Source organism: Strix aluco, chromosome 12, assembly GCF_031877795.1.
Source record: "Strix aluco isolate bStrAlu1 chromosome 12, bStrAlu1.hap1, whole genome shotgun sequence".
Lineage (NCBI taxonomy): Eukaryota > Metazoa > Chordata > Aves > Strigiformes > Strigidae > Strix > Strix aluco.
In genome coordinates, this window is record NC_133942.1 from 25,521,780 (window position 1) to 25,537,182 (window position 15,403).

The 15,403-nt window shown below is 35.2% G+C and overlaps 1 protein-coding gene across 3 annotated transcripts in view; it reads left to right on the forward strand.

Annotated features, from left to right (window-relative positions):
- The window catches only part of UNC13C (unc-13 homolog C), a 164,524-nt gene that overhangs the window by 13,211 nt on the left and 135,910 nt on the right, over positions 1–15,403 (forward strand). The gene's annotated exons all lie outside the window — the stretch shown is intronic.

The window sequence follows — 15,403 nt, forward strand, 5'->3', positions numbered from 1 at the left end:
TACAGTACTTTCTTTAACAGTTTTCAAGGCGTGGTTGGTTCTATATTCATACAGATCAGCAGTGTTTTGCATCCTGTATGCAACCTATAACTTGTTATGTACTTGTGAGAGTGCAAGTCTAAACTGTCTAACTGTCCTTAGTCGTACTACCAGTACCCCCTCAATCAAGTAGCCAGTCCCCAAAAAAGGGAAGAGGAGGGTGTGGAGGAAAGAGAAGAATAAATGGTAGCATCCATGTGTGAAGACATAGTGGAAAGGAACTTAACTCACAGAGGGCGTTGACACAGATTTATTCTTGAGATATCTATATGTATATATATATATATAAAAGATCACTTATCTTCTGTGTTAACAGACTTCAAAGCAGACAGTCATATACATAACTTTAATATCTCTAGTAATACACAGATATGGTGATTTTTCAATATTAACATACACTGTATTGCTAACATTATAATATTGAATGTGCATTTAATTGGGAGCACGTAATTACTGTAGCTAGCCAGATGGTAATTGTCACCTTGACTGAATCTTTGCTTTCTTTATCTGCCTTGAAAAAATAATAACCTGATATGTTCATTTTAAAGATGAAGAATTGTGCCTTTAGCCAAAGACTGTATTTGGTAGTAATGAGCATCCAAAGCTTGAACTACCATAAAGGTTTTTTGTACATGGTCAACTACTTTTACAATAAAAATATAGTTAAGTTGAAAGTATGTTACACAAGCAATTAAATATTGCTAATATGAAAGTTTATTTTAAAGTCTGTTTTTACATTCAAATAATGACACTAGATTGTAGATTTGCATTTTGCAGGTGTTTTTCTACAGTACTGTGTTAGATACTAGATGGTGCATGTATGAAGAAACAGCTAGCAATAGCTAGTATTTTTGTGATATTTTCATGATTTTATGAGGCATGGGAGAGGGGACCACAGTCTTTTTACCTAGTCATTGTTCTATGATGGGAATATAAAGGTCTGAGGATCTAATTAAAGAAAGCACACAGGGAAGACCCAAAATAGTGAAACCCAGATTGGTTCCACTATTTAAAGTCTGTGCATTTATATGTATTATTAGATAACATATGATGTTACATTTCATGCAATCAGTTCTATGAATTAAATATATTTGTTCTTTTAACCCAGCAGGTGAAAGACCTCTTTGAGTCTCTTAGTCTATTGACATTTTTTTCTTCTGAATTAATGAAGCATTTATTATACTGTGTTTACAGAGAAGCCAACTGACACTAAGGCCAGTTTATGAAAATGTGTTATTGGTTGTAGTCTATGGGGCATAAAGTGTCTGCATGGTTATAAGAGGTCATATTAGGGCCTCCATTTTTATTTCCACTGAAATAAAGGAGAAGGGAATACAGCAAGAGGTTAAAGGGAATTTACAGATTAACTGCTACAACAACACTGCTTCTCAGATTCTTAAAACAGTATGCATTGACTTGAGTAGCAGTTCTGTTTTCTCTTCACACTTTGTTTTCTACCCCAACGAGGAGGACATTTGTTACAATCAGGGATTCTGCCTCAGCAGTCACTGGTTTGTTACAAATATATCTTCAGGTCCTGTTGCATACCTGGCAAGACTTATTAAAAAAGCAGTCTTTCATGTTTTATATCTAATGGATGAATATGATATTTTACCTTTTTATGTCTGCAGAACACCTAACAATTTTTCAGAATATATTTCCTAGCTGCAATAGTCTACTCAAGGAATACATTACCTGAAAAATTTCTGCTGCTGAGTGACATTAGAGTCAAATCTTTCTTGATTTTACTTTCAGTGAGCTTGATGACTGATATTATAGACAGTCTATTCACAGGTAATGGAATCCACAGATGAAATTTCCGTCCTTGGAGATATTCAAAAGCCATCTGGACATGGTCCTGGGCAGTGTGCACTAGGTGACCCTCCCTGAGCAGGGTTGTTAGACTAGATGGCCTCCAGAGGTTCCTTCCAGCATCAACTGTTCTGTGATAAGGAAATACTTTTTTTGAATATTTTGAATGCAACCTTTGAAGAAGGATGTCTTCTTAATGTCAGTTTGTCCTCCAAGACAAGACATATTTAACTTCTGTTTATTACTTGAATTGCACAGCAATTTTGATTTAGTAGAGGAGGCAACATTTTGTAAATAAGTTCTTAAAGGAGTTCTACAAAATACAAAAAATGTATGGTTTGTAGCCTCTGAGTTTTCACAACTTGCCCCCTCTTCTTTATGTGTGGATTCATGCATGTCCAGAGAATACTTAGTTTATCATTTAAGCAAATAGTAGTTTGGCTTATTATATCTTCCTTTTAATATTTGCAGGAGCAGTAATAGCTTTAAAGAAAAGCAACTAATAGCTGATTTAGGGTTTACATTACTTTTATGAATGGGTTTGTTGGGGTTTTGAACTCTTACACCTGTAACTGATTCACAGTCAACTTCTGATTTCTTATTTGCAGATGGAAAAGTACTAGTTTCAGATCAAGTTCCTTCAATTAATTTTCATTATACAACCAAAACATAGCCTATTGTTCAATGAGTTTCATCTGTCCATGTAGGCAGGAATGGGTAGACAGCAATCTGACCAATCAGAGCTATAATCAGATAATACAGTAGTATTATTTGTCCAATTTAGTACAAAAGAAAGGTTTAGAATGCTATTATTTTAATTCTAGTAGCACGTGAAGTAAGGTCATTGAAACTTTGGTACATAAATAATTTATTAGTGCACAAGAGCCCCATCGGATAGACCTATTCTCAGTCTGTAGCTGGAGAGAAAAAATACACTATGGGCTGATTGCTTATGTATTATTTATTACAACGTGGTTTTGGAGACATACTGGAATGAAAGCAATAGGGTATATGGTTGAGAGGAGATGTGAGCGGTACATGAGTGATCCTCAAATTTAAAGTTTTGTAAGGACATTAGAGGCATTGTGATGATGCATGTACATTAATGGAGGGATTGATGTCTTTTTAAAAAAAAAAAAAAAAAAACAGAGAAATGTTAGGCAGTGGTTTGTTTCTTTGTACGCTATAATTGAGAATAACTCTTACCCTTTTAGTTATAGTTCCAGTCCTCACTTGTTACTTTCTAGCTTTTTTCCCCCAGTGGCTTCCTTCATTCCATCCCTATCTTGTTATCTTTTACAGATGCCTTAGAATAAGCATCATTCTCTCTCCTGATGAAACTATCACTTTGGATAAGCTTCCAGAGTTGCATGCACTCTTCTGAGATGCTTTTGATGATAACATAGACTCTTTCTATGAGTAGTAGTTTATGTGCAATAGCTTCCTGATCTAGTTGATGAAGATCTTGCTGATTGTTTGGTGACTGATCAGATTTTAAGAAGCCTTTGGTCTGAATTTTCTACCACAGAGTAACCTGTAGATTGTTTGTGATGTCAAGATGGGTGAACTCATCTTAATCTATACATTATACAGTGGCAAGTCAGATTACAGGGGCCGGGGATGGGGTTGCCTCTTTAACAGTGCATGAAAGTGGGGTTTCTATTTTTTTATAGGAAGGATTTGTACTACATTTAGTGGTGTCTGACTGAAGAACAGAACTTAGAGATCAGTATCAGTACAGCCTTGCTTTGTATATGCTTGAAGGAGGAAATGTGATGCTGACATTTGAAAACAAAGGGAGTATTACCACACTCCCCTTGCAGTGTGGTCATTTGGTTCCACATTAAGAAAAGCTGTCAGCAAATAAGTATATTACTAATGCATATTTCAAACTCTGTTCCAATTATGCTCTTTTGAACAAGTGTATATTTTCTTATTTTGACAGCTTTTCTAGCCTTTTTATAATAACTATTTGCTGGAACTGCCCGAGTTAACTGTATTTTCCCAAAGAGTATAGGCCTCAGAAGTTAATCTAACATTGTCTTGTGGTACTCAGTCTTCTGTTTCCTTTATGGTTTACCTCCATCATGTCTGGGTTTAATACACTTGTATAGGTGCACAATTACTAGTAACTAACAACTATACTTAATAGTATTGTACCAGTTCTATTATGTGAATATGTCTTGGATTTGGACTTGAAAAGGTCATTGCTGTGGCCCAGATGAAAATCAATTGATCTGGTATTGTTCAGTAAATTAATCAGTGATTTTATAGCCATTCAGGTGGAAACAGGATAAATAAAACCATTACCTTGGTCACAGCAATTGCATATTGGTTGCCGGTGACTGTAATGGGGAAATAAGCCTGTTAGAAGATAAAGTGCTTTTAATGATAGATTAAGAGTTCTCCTACACTCAATCTACATCAGCTGTGTTGAGAAGTGGGCTTTAAGAAAGGACCACTGTAGAAAGAGAAATGAAAAGTAGATGTATATTCCATCTTATTCCTTAATTGCTTGAGGTAACTATGTTGACTGATTGAAATATTGTGAATTGTGTTTGGGTTTGCAGGGTTAAAAATAAGGCTCCTTCTTAGGCTGCTGGTGCAGATTGGGTAAGGGAAGGCTGTCTAGTCAGATGGCAGAATTCTAGTTTAGTGTATAAAATACTACAGCACTTAATAAAAATAGAACATGTATATTTGCATGTATTATGCCAAACTGAGCTACTAATTCCTTCATTGACCAGTAGTAACAGCTGATGCCAGTCAGTGTTGTTCATACCACACTATAAAAGAGGTTGTTGATAAGTCATCCTTCTTTTTTTTAATCAGTCTACCATTGCCGTAACAAAAGTAACAGTTTATCATCTTGCAGAAATTCTTCAAAATCTATAAGACCCCTCCGTTGTCATTACCACCTCATTTCTTCAAGTATTTTGCTGTTAAAAAATTAAATACAAACTGAAATTTATACTTATCCTTTAGTGAATAATGGTGTTGTGGCACTATTGAAAGCTTAGGTGTAACTAAATCTAAACAAGCTGTCTTGAACTCATGCAGCTTTAAGTTGATTTAGTTTGGACATACTTTATATGACTTTAGGTGTACTTCACTGTAAACACTCACCAGAAGGTATGCAGCAGAGTTGTGGCTACACTTTAAGTTTCCTTTGAGTTCAGCATCACCTCGTACAAAATAATTAAACTTTTTTTTAATGTGATCTCTTTGAGATGCTTTTCCTTCACTTAGCCCAATGGCATTACTCATCTTTCTAATCTCAAGCATATTCTAACAGGAAAAAAAAAATAGTTAACGGATGAGTATACTGCAAATAGTCCTTGCATCATTGTAGAAGAATAACTCAGACAGGAACAATATTAGTTAATAATAGTTAACAGCAATACCAAGCCCCCAAATGTTCTGTTCTGTTTCAAAATATTGAAACCACAGTATTCAGTGATACAAGGTTTTGTTTGTATTCTACCATATCCTTAATAAATGGGGTTTGGGGTTTTTTTTAACCTGGAGTGACAAAAGACTTCATTAATATTAGGGCTGATTGTGTATCCTGTGTGGCTGATATAGTTGATCTGCAATGTTTAAAAAAAAAAAAAAAAACGCCTAATATATGAGGTATAAAGAGCTGGATTTGGGGACATAATACTTTTGGACAGAAGTTGCTTCATCTATTGCTTTTCTCTTCATATGTTAATAATTTAAACAGGTAGATTACAGAGACTTTTAATCAGTGTAAATTCCATATTCACATTAGAATATGGTGACAATGGAACAGATGTATTGTGTAAACAGGCTGAGGAAGAAACGGGTACCCTTGCTATGCACTTGAATAGATGTGTGGTACTGAGGAAAACAAGACTTATTGCAAGTTAAAAATTCTGGTTTTGTGCTGTATTGGGATGACTATGAACTACAGAATTTAATAATCTAGTTTTTCCAACTGTCTTTTTTTTCTTTCCTAATTTCATGTTTGTGCATGCCTTTTGGTCAGGTAAAGACAATGATGGATATCTTTAACTTTGAGGGAGCGAGGGGGGGGATAAGAAGCTGAAGTGGGAGGAAACTGAATACATTTTCAGATGATATAGGTGGGAATTGAGAAATACGATATATTCCTGCATGCAATCTGCTTAGCTAAAATTCTAGAAAATCCTTTTTCATATATATATATATGTGCACTCTGGAAATCTTCCAGTAATATTACAGGAAGTAAAATAGTGTTCTATAAAATTATTAACTCCATGAATTCAGCCAAGATGTTGCAGATGAACCAATATATAATGATTTGAATGAGTCTGTCTTGCATATGCTTGTGTTTCATGCACACAAGAGTCTATGCATTTTTTTTCTCGCCACTGGTTTTGCTCTAGAGTCAGGCATAAGTCTTTGTACCCTTCCCTTCCTGCTTCTTGTCTGTCCTTTCATGGGGAAAAGGAATATCAGAAAATTAAAACAGTAAATGGCTGTCCATTCAGCTTGAGATGAATAGAATTGTACAAAGGTTGCTTTAGAAAAATTACGTGAGGAAATCTAATCAGTTAATGATAAAGATGATACATCCATATTTTGTCCATGGAGAAAGAGCAAGTAGTTACATTCACCACCTTCATGAAAGGATGATCTGCATCAGTTGCTTGCTGCTACTACATGTTCAATCTTCAAAAAACGTATTAGAGTAAGGAAAATTATACTGAGAGTAGTGATCATCATTTTAGAGATTCTTACCATTCAAGTAAAAGCAAACCCCTATTAACAAGAAGTTATGTTTTTTCCAAGATCTGTTACAAAGATAATCCAAGTTTTAGAAACCTTAAGTGAAAGAATTCTTTAAAAAATGGTTTAATATGTCTTTCAGAAAACATAATAGTGTTCTTATGGCTGATTGTATTCTAATTCTGCAGTTACAGGCTTCATGTTTATCAGAACATCTTAGGTTGTAATACTGCATCTCTTTGAAAAAAGGGTAGTATCCAAATAAATTGAAAATCAGCAGTTTAGCATAGTAACTCTTACTGAATCAGTGTGCATTACATCAGGAAAACGTGTGTCACAAATCACTTGCGTAACAGTCTGGGAATCCAAAAACCTCTATTGTTATCAGATGCCCTTTTGCTGGAATAGCTATACTTATTCTTTAATAATTTTAAAAAATAAAAAAAAAAAAAAACTTTTAAAAAACCCCAAACAAACCAAAGCCAAAAAAAATTCCCAAAACACAAAAACCCCTACATCCTTAATCAGTAAGGTTTAGCAGAAATCATCCAAATTTTGGCTGTTTATTAAAAGCAAAGAAACAAAAACCCAGCAAAACAAACCACCCCAAACTATTTGTGTTTAGAGAATGACTTCCTGTTTTAGGAAAAGTAATTCATTAAAACTGCCAGTTTCCCTCATAAAAGAAGAAAGTCTCTACTACTTTACTCATATTACAAGAACAGAAAACTATTTAACACTATTTTCACTGTCTTTAGAATTAATGTATATTGATTAATATTCATGCAATTTGCTTGCCCTTTCTGTGTTTAAACAGATTTAAAATAAATTTGCTAGAGCTAAGAGAAAACCTGAGCGTGAATGTCAGTTCCAAGGGCTTATTTATACTCGTTCTGCTGTGGGAATGAACATGAATCGGTATTTTACCACCAAGATTAAGAAATATTTTCTAATTCTATTTCTAAAACATTTAAGCCTTTTCTGTAGATCATATTTTAGAAGCCGAAATAACAGTGTATCATTTTATAATGCAGCTTCAGGGTAAAAGGAATCTTGTTAAAGCAACTGGCTGAAAAAATATCTAGACATGCATTTAAAAAATGTAATGACTTGGAAAACATGAGTTCATAATTATGCTCAAATCTTCCTCTGATCTATTGGAGAAGTAGGATATTACAATAAAGTGTGAAACCAAGGAGATTCTGTGTTGTTGCCAAAGTGAAATTCTGACTACTTTCATGGGACAGGTGCCAGACTTTTTCTTTAAGCATGTTTTCCAGGTGATCAGTGGAGCATCTACACAGTTGTGTCTCCCTGGAACTCTAAATAGAAGAAAATATCGTAGCATCATGGAATGGTTTGGGTTGGAAGGGACCTTAAAGACCATCTAGCTCCAACCCCCCTGCCCCAGGCAGGGACACCTTCCACTAGACCAGGTTGCTCAAAGCCCCGTCCAACCTGGCCTTGAACCCTGCCAGGGAGGGGGCAGCCACAGCTTCTCTGGGCAACCTGTGCCAGGGCCTCACCACGCTCACAGGAAAGAATTTCTTCCTTACAGCTAATCTGAATCTACCCTCTGTCAGTTTAAAACCGTTACCCCATGTGCTATCACCAACTCCCTGATAAAGAGCCCCTCACCATCCTTCCTGTAGGACCCCTCTCCAGTTCCTGCTGATGTAAAATTGTTGTTGAAACTGATGAAACTTTGTTAACCATGATATTTGCCTCCTTGATCAGTGGAGAGTATTCTTAAGGTAGCTTGCATGATTGGAAGTTTTGGTAAACCTGAAAATAAAGACATGATTGATTGATATATAAATAATCATAGCAAAGAACAAAACATACATACAGACACCTGCACTCTTATATTGTTTAATGCATTCCATTTTTGTGAGAGTTTTCTTCTGCACTTGCCTCAGGTAAAACTCTTACTCACTCCACTGAAAATTTTACTTATTTTCAGTTAAAACCTATATAAAGAGAAGGTTTTCCAGGTAGCCCATGTCTTCTGATTGTGTTGCTGGTAGAGCTGTTTAAAAATGTCCTTGATACTATGATAAAGAATATGATGTGTAAAAAGATACAAGTTAACTAGAAAAAAGTTAAAGCCTTGTTGAACACAGAAAAGACTGTAATCTGCTTTCACTAAAGTTGTGGTAAAGAGCAAACTGCTGACTGATGTGCTAGTAGCTTCTCTGGAGTTGACTACTGAAACTAGTTGGACTTGTTTAAGGAATCTCAGAGGTGTGATGTGGCAAAACATCTTTTTCTCTCTGATTCTTCTTTTTGAGAAATTAGGTTTCTTGATCAGAGGCCAAACAGCAGCCAGTGATTTGTCAGTGCTATCACAGATTCATAAACTCTGCATAGCTCTAGGTATCACCAGTGTAATTGCAGCCTCACCAAAGGAACTCTTGTCCAGCAGCTGCATATATACCAAGATGGAAAAATGAGAGAGAGATATAATGAATTTATTATCAAATGTAAAATAAACCAGGAGAGAGGAATATGTGTAAAATGGATGAGTAAGAGAAAAAGCAGTTTTAAATCTTAACCTGTAGGTCTTTCTGTTCCATTTAGCACAAACAAGATAGAGCTGATGCTTCTCTGCATCCATAAGGCTGGGAAGATACTGCAAATATCTTGTTTGGGAATTTTGTTTGGGAAATTTAAAAGGCATGTTGATTGAAATTTTCTTTTACAAAAAAAGCAGAGGACAAGGAGACATGCCTTTTCCTAATAACTGTAAAAAGGGACTGGAATTCAGAAGGATTTATGCATGTCCTATCGGGCAGAAAAAGTCCTGTAGAACCAAAAGTCATGCTTTGAATTCCAGTGTACCAGTCTATCGCTCTTAACATCTGTGTGTCTCTGGTGTTTGCAGAGCTGAAACTGTGTAATTTGATTTTGTTTCTACCTATAGCATAAAAGCTAACAGTGGGGAAAATAACCATTTTTCAATGTTAAGAAGGGCAATCTCTTTGCTTTCATGAGAATTATCTTGAGACTTTTTTGAGTTGCTTCAGTTAAAAAAAAAAAAAAGGTAATTATATTACAGAACAAAATATGCTGAACTTTACAGTATTTGCTACATGAATGCTACTTGTATATTTTGTAATTGTGAGTAAGCATATGTTCTTGCCTTTTTTTGACATCTAATATGTAACTAACATCATTAGCCACGGAGAAAAAAAAATTACTCTGTTATACTCTCTAATGAATTTGAAGTACTGTCACCACCTTCCTCCTTAGTTTTATCTCTCAATAAGACAAAACAAACGATATTCTTTCAGTCTATCCTCACAGATTATTTTATTAATCTCTGCTTGTTCTGGCTTTTGTCATCTTCTTTCTATTCAATTTGTTTGCTTTTAGCGTGATGCCAAAAATTGGAAAGACAACTTCAGCTGAAGTTAACAGGTGTTCATAAAGCTGAGTCATCTCTGTCTGACATGCTGCATACTAATACTTTCCAGAATGACAGTAGCCTGTGTAATATTACTAATATTACATCAACAGTGCTTTCCATTTCAAATATGCTATATGCTTTGTACTGCTATCTAATCACTTTTTTGCCATTTTTCATTTTTTTCTTCCAAACATAGAACTAGTTTTTACAGTAGTGCAAAGGCAGTGAAGTGAATTCAGTAATATGTAAATAACATTTTGAATTCTAGCTCCATCCTTTCAAATACTTGCAACCCATTCCAGATTGGTGTCTTCTGCAGGCTCTATGAAATTCTGCTCATCCAAACTTGCTGAGAACATTGGCTGAAATTTCCCTGTATGATATTTGTTGATACCCCACATGATACTTCTGCCAAAAGAATTACTCCCAAATATCACAATACAACTGCACGCTATTTTCTACCAATTTCACCTTTATTGTATTTATTTTGCTTACATAGGGAATGTCCTGAAAAACAATTTTCAAAAATCATATTAGCATTGTGGTATTTCAAGTCTTTTCCTTCTCTCGTATCTGTGAAGCCACTTATCAACAGAAGAAAATACAATTTCTTTGTCTTATCTCAGTAAGCAATGCTGGCTGATGCCATCTTTTTATTCTGTATGTGATTATACATTGACTTGTTTTTTCTTCCACTACCGTAAATCTTTAAATTAGTCTGGCTTATACAAATTTTGTAGCCTCCTAGTTTGAGTTTTTTGAAGATAATTTTTAAAGTATTTGAAACTATTTTAGGTAGTTCTTTAAATCTTAGCTAGGAAATGGATACAACTCCATAGCAGAAGAAACAATACCAACAGCAGCTATGAACATCATAGTCTGTGAAATACATGACTGTTTCCCAGACGTTATGTTCTGCTTCTTTGCTCTTGATCTTAGGTGTACATATATTGTTCTTCATCTTTAACAGTAGGATATTTATATGACTTACAGGTTTGCCACCATTAGCCTTTTATTTTAGAACAGGGGTACAATTTTAAAGTAAATCTCTCAGTGTTCCCAACTCGCCACATCTAGTTTGACCACTGGAATGTCTGAGTGTGATTTAGATGCAGCCAAGCCAGATGTTGCTCTCCAATATCACACCTGATGTGCCAAGAACCTAATGGGCTTTCAGTCTACAGGGCCAAAAATAGAACTGGTATGAAGTAAATGCCTCCAAAACATTTGTGGTGTGGATGGACACTTGGGTCTTCAGCACCAACTGCTTTGAACTTCTGATCTGCTCTCTTGGCACTAAACTATCAGCTATTGCATGCATACTCTGTTGCCCAAGATGGTTGGCATCTTGCTCCTATGTCCCAGGCAGCCATTTAACATTCCTGCCCTACTGTCACTTCTGTCTATGCTGTTACCTCAAACCAACTTGCATGTCTCGGTGAAACTCTCATATTCAGTGTAAGAAGCACCAAGGAACATGCTTTTGTTCGTTAGAGTCCTGAGGGACTAGTCTAACAGTTTGTGTCAAATCAAGTGGCTGTTTACTTGGATTTCTTTGGAAGAAACACGATGGGTCTTCAGCTTGCAAGACCATGATACAGTGGTCCCAAGTCAAATGTTTTGTGGTGATGCTGGCTGTGTGATATGGAAAGGCTTGCAATAATCAATTATCTGTTTTCTTTCATAGGCTGTAATTAATTACTTGGTGCCATTTATTTTTGTCATTTATATCGAGATAAAATATGCCTCTTTATCCCTTATGGATAACCTATGCTTTACCATTCTTATGTGTGCTGGGGTCAGAATAGAGTGCTTAAAATGCACTCTATTTTTGAGACCACCGAAAATTAAGAAGCATTAGTGTCATACCACATTCTGTAATCAAATAGTTCTCTTGATAGTCAATAATTCATTCTTTTAGGGGTAAGTTTCAGAAGTTGCTAGAAGTATCTAATAGCTGTTGAAAGAAGGTAGAAAACAAGAGCCATTAGAAGTCTAATGGGGCTCAATTTCTAAACACCAGAGATGTTTTTAATCCATGTCCTCTTGTTTCAGATTTGTAGACCAGTTTATTAATAAAGACACAAATGCAGTTTTTATCTTTACCAAGCTGACCTCTTGTTTTGGCTGTCAATGTATCTGCTAGTAATATTTCTACATCACTGCTAGTAAAGTGCTAGCAGCAATTTTTCTATTTCTCCTGTCAACCAAGCTTTAGTCAAGTTTGACCTTCTCTTTGTCAGACAAGCATCACTCATCTCTTAAGATGTGCTAGCTTTAATATTATCTTTCAAGCGTTATACAGTATATCTTCCTAGAATATGCTTCAGCAAGACAACATCCTCTAGGCTTACATACTGTAATATTTTGTTCTGTAGTGATTATGTTAGCTACTGGGTCAGCATTTATTATTTTAGCATGTGCTGCTTTTATTTGACCCTGGTTTTCATCCTTTATTTCCCTTTCTTAGCAATACATACTAATTACAATGTCCAGCTCAGACTACAAACTACTTCTGACTATACGTACTTTACACATGTTATTTCCCTGGAACAGCTGTATTGTTATCTAATTCCAGCAAGTATTATGTCCAAAGGGTTTGCTTCCAGGAATGACGTAATTATCAGTCAGTTTGACGCTCTTGCAACCGTTTTCCAGAATTAAAGATTAAAATGGTACTTTGAGAGAATAATGAACTTCAAATCTTTTTCCAATTTGGTGTTATACAATTATGCACATGTACAACAGTGGAAAATCAAGGTACTATACGTAATAGCATTTTAATCCTAGGGTTTCCTAACAGTTTAGATTTTTACGACCTTATTAGAGTTATGCTCTGGCGGGGGGATGGTGAACTAAATTTTTGCAATCATTAGAGAAAGACAAGTGTATTAGGATAATGCTCTGCTGCTCAGAAAAAATGCAGAAGTGAAATAATGACACAAGACTTGAAGGATGCTTATGACTTGGGGGAGAATCTTCTGAACCTCTTTGATATATAAATATCTCTGCTGACTGATAAGACTATTGTCCAGTTGTATTTCTGATGGTATCATAAGCTACAAAAGCAAAAGTCTGTCTTCGCTTCTATATCTTCCTTGCTAGTTTATCTTTCATGCTGGAAGAATCTGTCTTTTCAGCATCCTCTAGAGATTTTTTTCCTAGGACTTTTGGGTATAGTAACTAGTTATCTTGTACGATGAATTCCTGTGTTGTGTGGTAAATTATAGGTGACGATATTGCTATTAAAAATAGCAATCAGATATCGGATAAATCAGACCGTGTGATAATTTGAGAGGAGTTGATATCAGTGTAAGGTTCAGCTTTTGTAAGATCTATTAGTTTTCAGACTGAGTTTGAATAGTAATTATGCAGCATTAATAAACACTTGTTGAAAATTTTACTTAGGTTTCTCAAAACCTTTAAACTGATATGTGGACAGAAAATGACTTGGGGACTTGAGGGGGATGAAAGAAGGCCAAATAAGCCTCCCTCACTCCACCCCCAACTCCCCTGCCAGTTGGGGACTAACTTACCTCAGTAGATACTTGCAAACCATTTTCAACAGAAGCCAGGATTTTAGTGGGTACATTGAATGTTATACAGCCTTTTAATATATGGAACTTCTTATTAGTGGAACCTTAAAGACTAATTTTAAAGTGAATACTTTTAATTTCATATTTACCTAAAGGCTTATGTCTGTTTATGGGAGGCTTAGGAGGAGGATTAGAGAGAAATGGTAAAGAATGGTATGGAGCTGGAAAGGACTTTCTAGCTAAGCAGGAGCATTTTAAAATATGGTTTGCTAAATATTCCTTAAGGTTGTCCTCTCTTTAAATTTTTTGTTCTATCATTAGCTCAAGAATTCTGCATAGAAAATGAGCTTATTTGGAGAAGTGTGATATGATAGTTGATCATAATGCTTTCCTTCCTGTAATTAATGATATACTACCTTTTCTTCTTCTTTGTATTAGTTATTATGGTTATATAAATTTAAATGAACAGAAACCTTGTACCACTACAGTATCCTTAAATAAGTTAAAACATTTTTTTCCTCTTTTTACCAGTTACCTTTTTAAATATAATTGAGTTTAAAATTATCAGACTGCCTAAAAAGGGTGGGAGGTATTTTACTTTTGCCTTCAATATTTGACATTTGTAAATACAATTTTCAGTAACAAGTAGCTAGATGATCATCCTACTCTTCATCATTCCACTACATGGGTGTATATATGGAGTGCACTGAGCTGAAACAGCAAGAGTTATGGAGCAATATCACTCCACAGATCCTTGTAAAAGACCCTCTGGTTATCTAAAATAGCATAAGGTATAGGGTCATAACATTGAAGACTATACTGGGTTTTTTGTAATGTAGTGAATTTTCACTTAAAAATCTAAGGAGAAACTGAAATAAAGAAGCATCCCATGGGGTTAACTAAATGAACCAGCGTTTACACTGTTCTTAGTACATTCATAACTTTTTTAGATTAGTTGCTTGCCATAGAATGTGTGGATGACAGAAAAGTGTTATCTGAAAATAAGCTCTTTTAAGTAAATCATTGTCATTCAGCACTATAGTCTGAGATGTCTAGCCTTGTATCCCTGATTTGAAAATACATTCAGTAGTCTCTTACATAATCACAGTTCACTTCTCATCTACATCAAGGAATGTTGCTGTCTATTCTGGTAGCCTAATGACTACTAAAGTGAATTGCTTGGTGACTGTACACTTCCCGATTTGGTGTTCTCATACACACAAAGAACACTTCCACAGTTCAGATTATTTGTCTCATGGTGAGTTCAGAAGTAGCAATAAACACTGAAGTTCTCAAACTAATTTTGTCTCTGAAGATGCAGCTATTTGTTTCAAAAAAAGAGATGCTCTCAAAATCTCATTTGGGGAAATTCATGTCAGTCATCTGTTTTATGCAATTTCTAGTGAGGAAAGAGGCCATTAGACCACTGCATTTAGGGGGTTTTTAAGTAGCAACTGCAAAGAAAAACAAGTTAAACCAAAAACGTAAAACCTTTTTTCCCTTACTAATTTTTGATTGTTGCTCTCCTTCCTAAATTTAGGCAAAAGTAGGTTCCAGTAAAGGAAGTGTAGTGAAATTAGATGAAGCTGGCTGAAACCCAAGAGAGGTAAAGAAAATTTCATATGTCCATCTCTCATATTCTGCAAAACAAAATTCCATTTAATGTGGAAGACAAGTCTCAACAATTTTGTATTTTTTAATATAACTTTCCAAACAACTGAACTAAATGTATATGATTCTCTAGGCAGCTGGTAGCAAAGTACCTGAAAACTATGTAAAAATTGCATTCCACATAAGTAATACTGGGATTTATTACGTATTTTTAAATGGCAGTATTACAAAATTTGTTATGATTAGATATTCTAGAAAGAAGGTG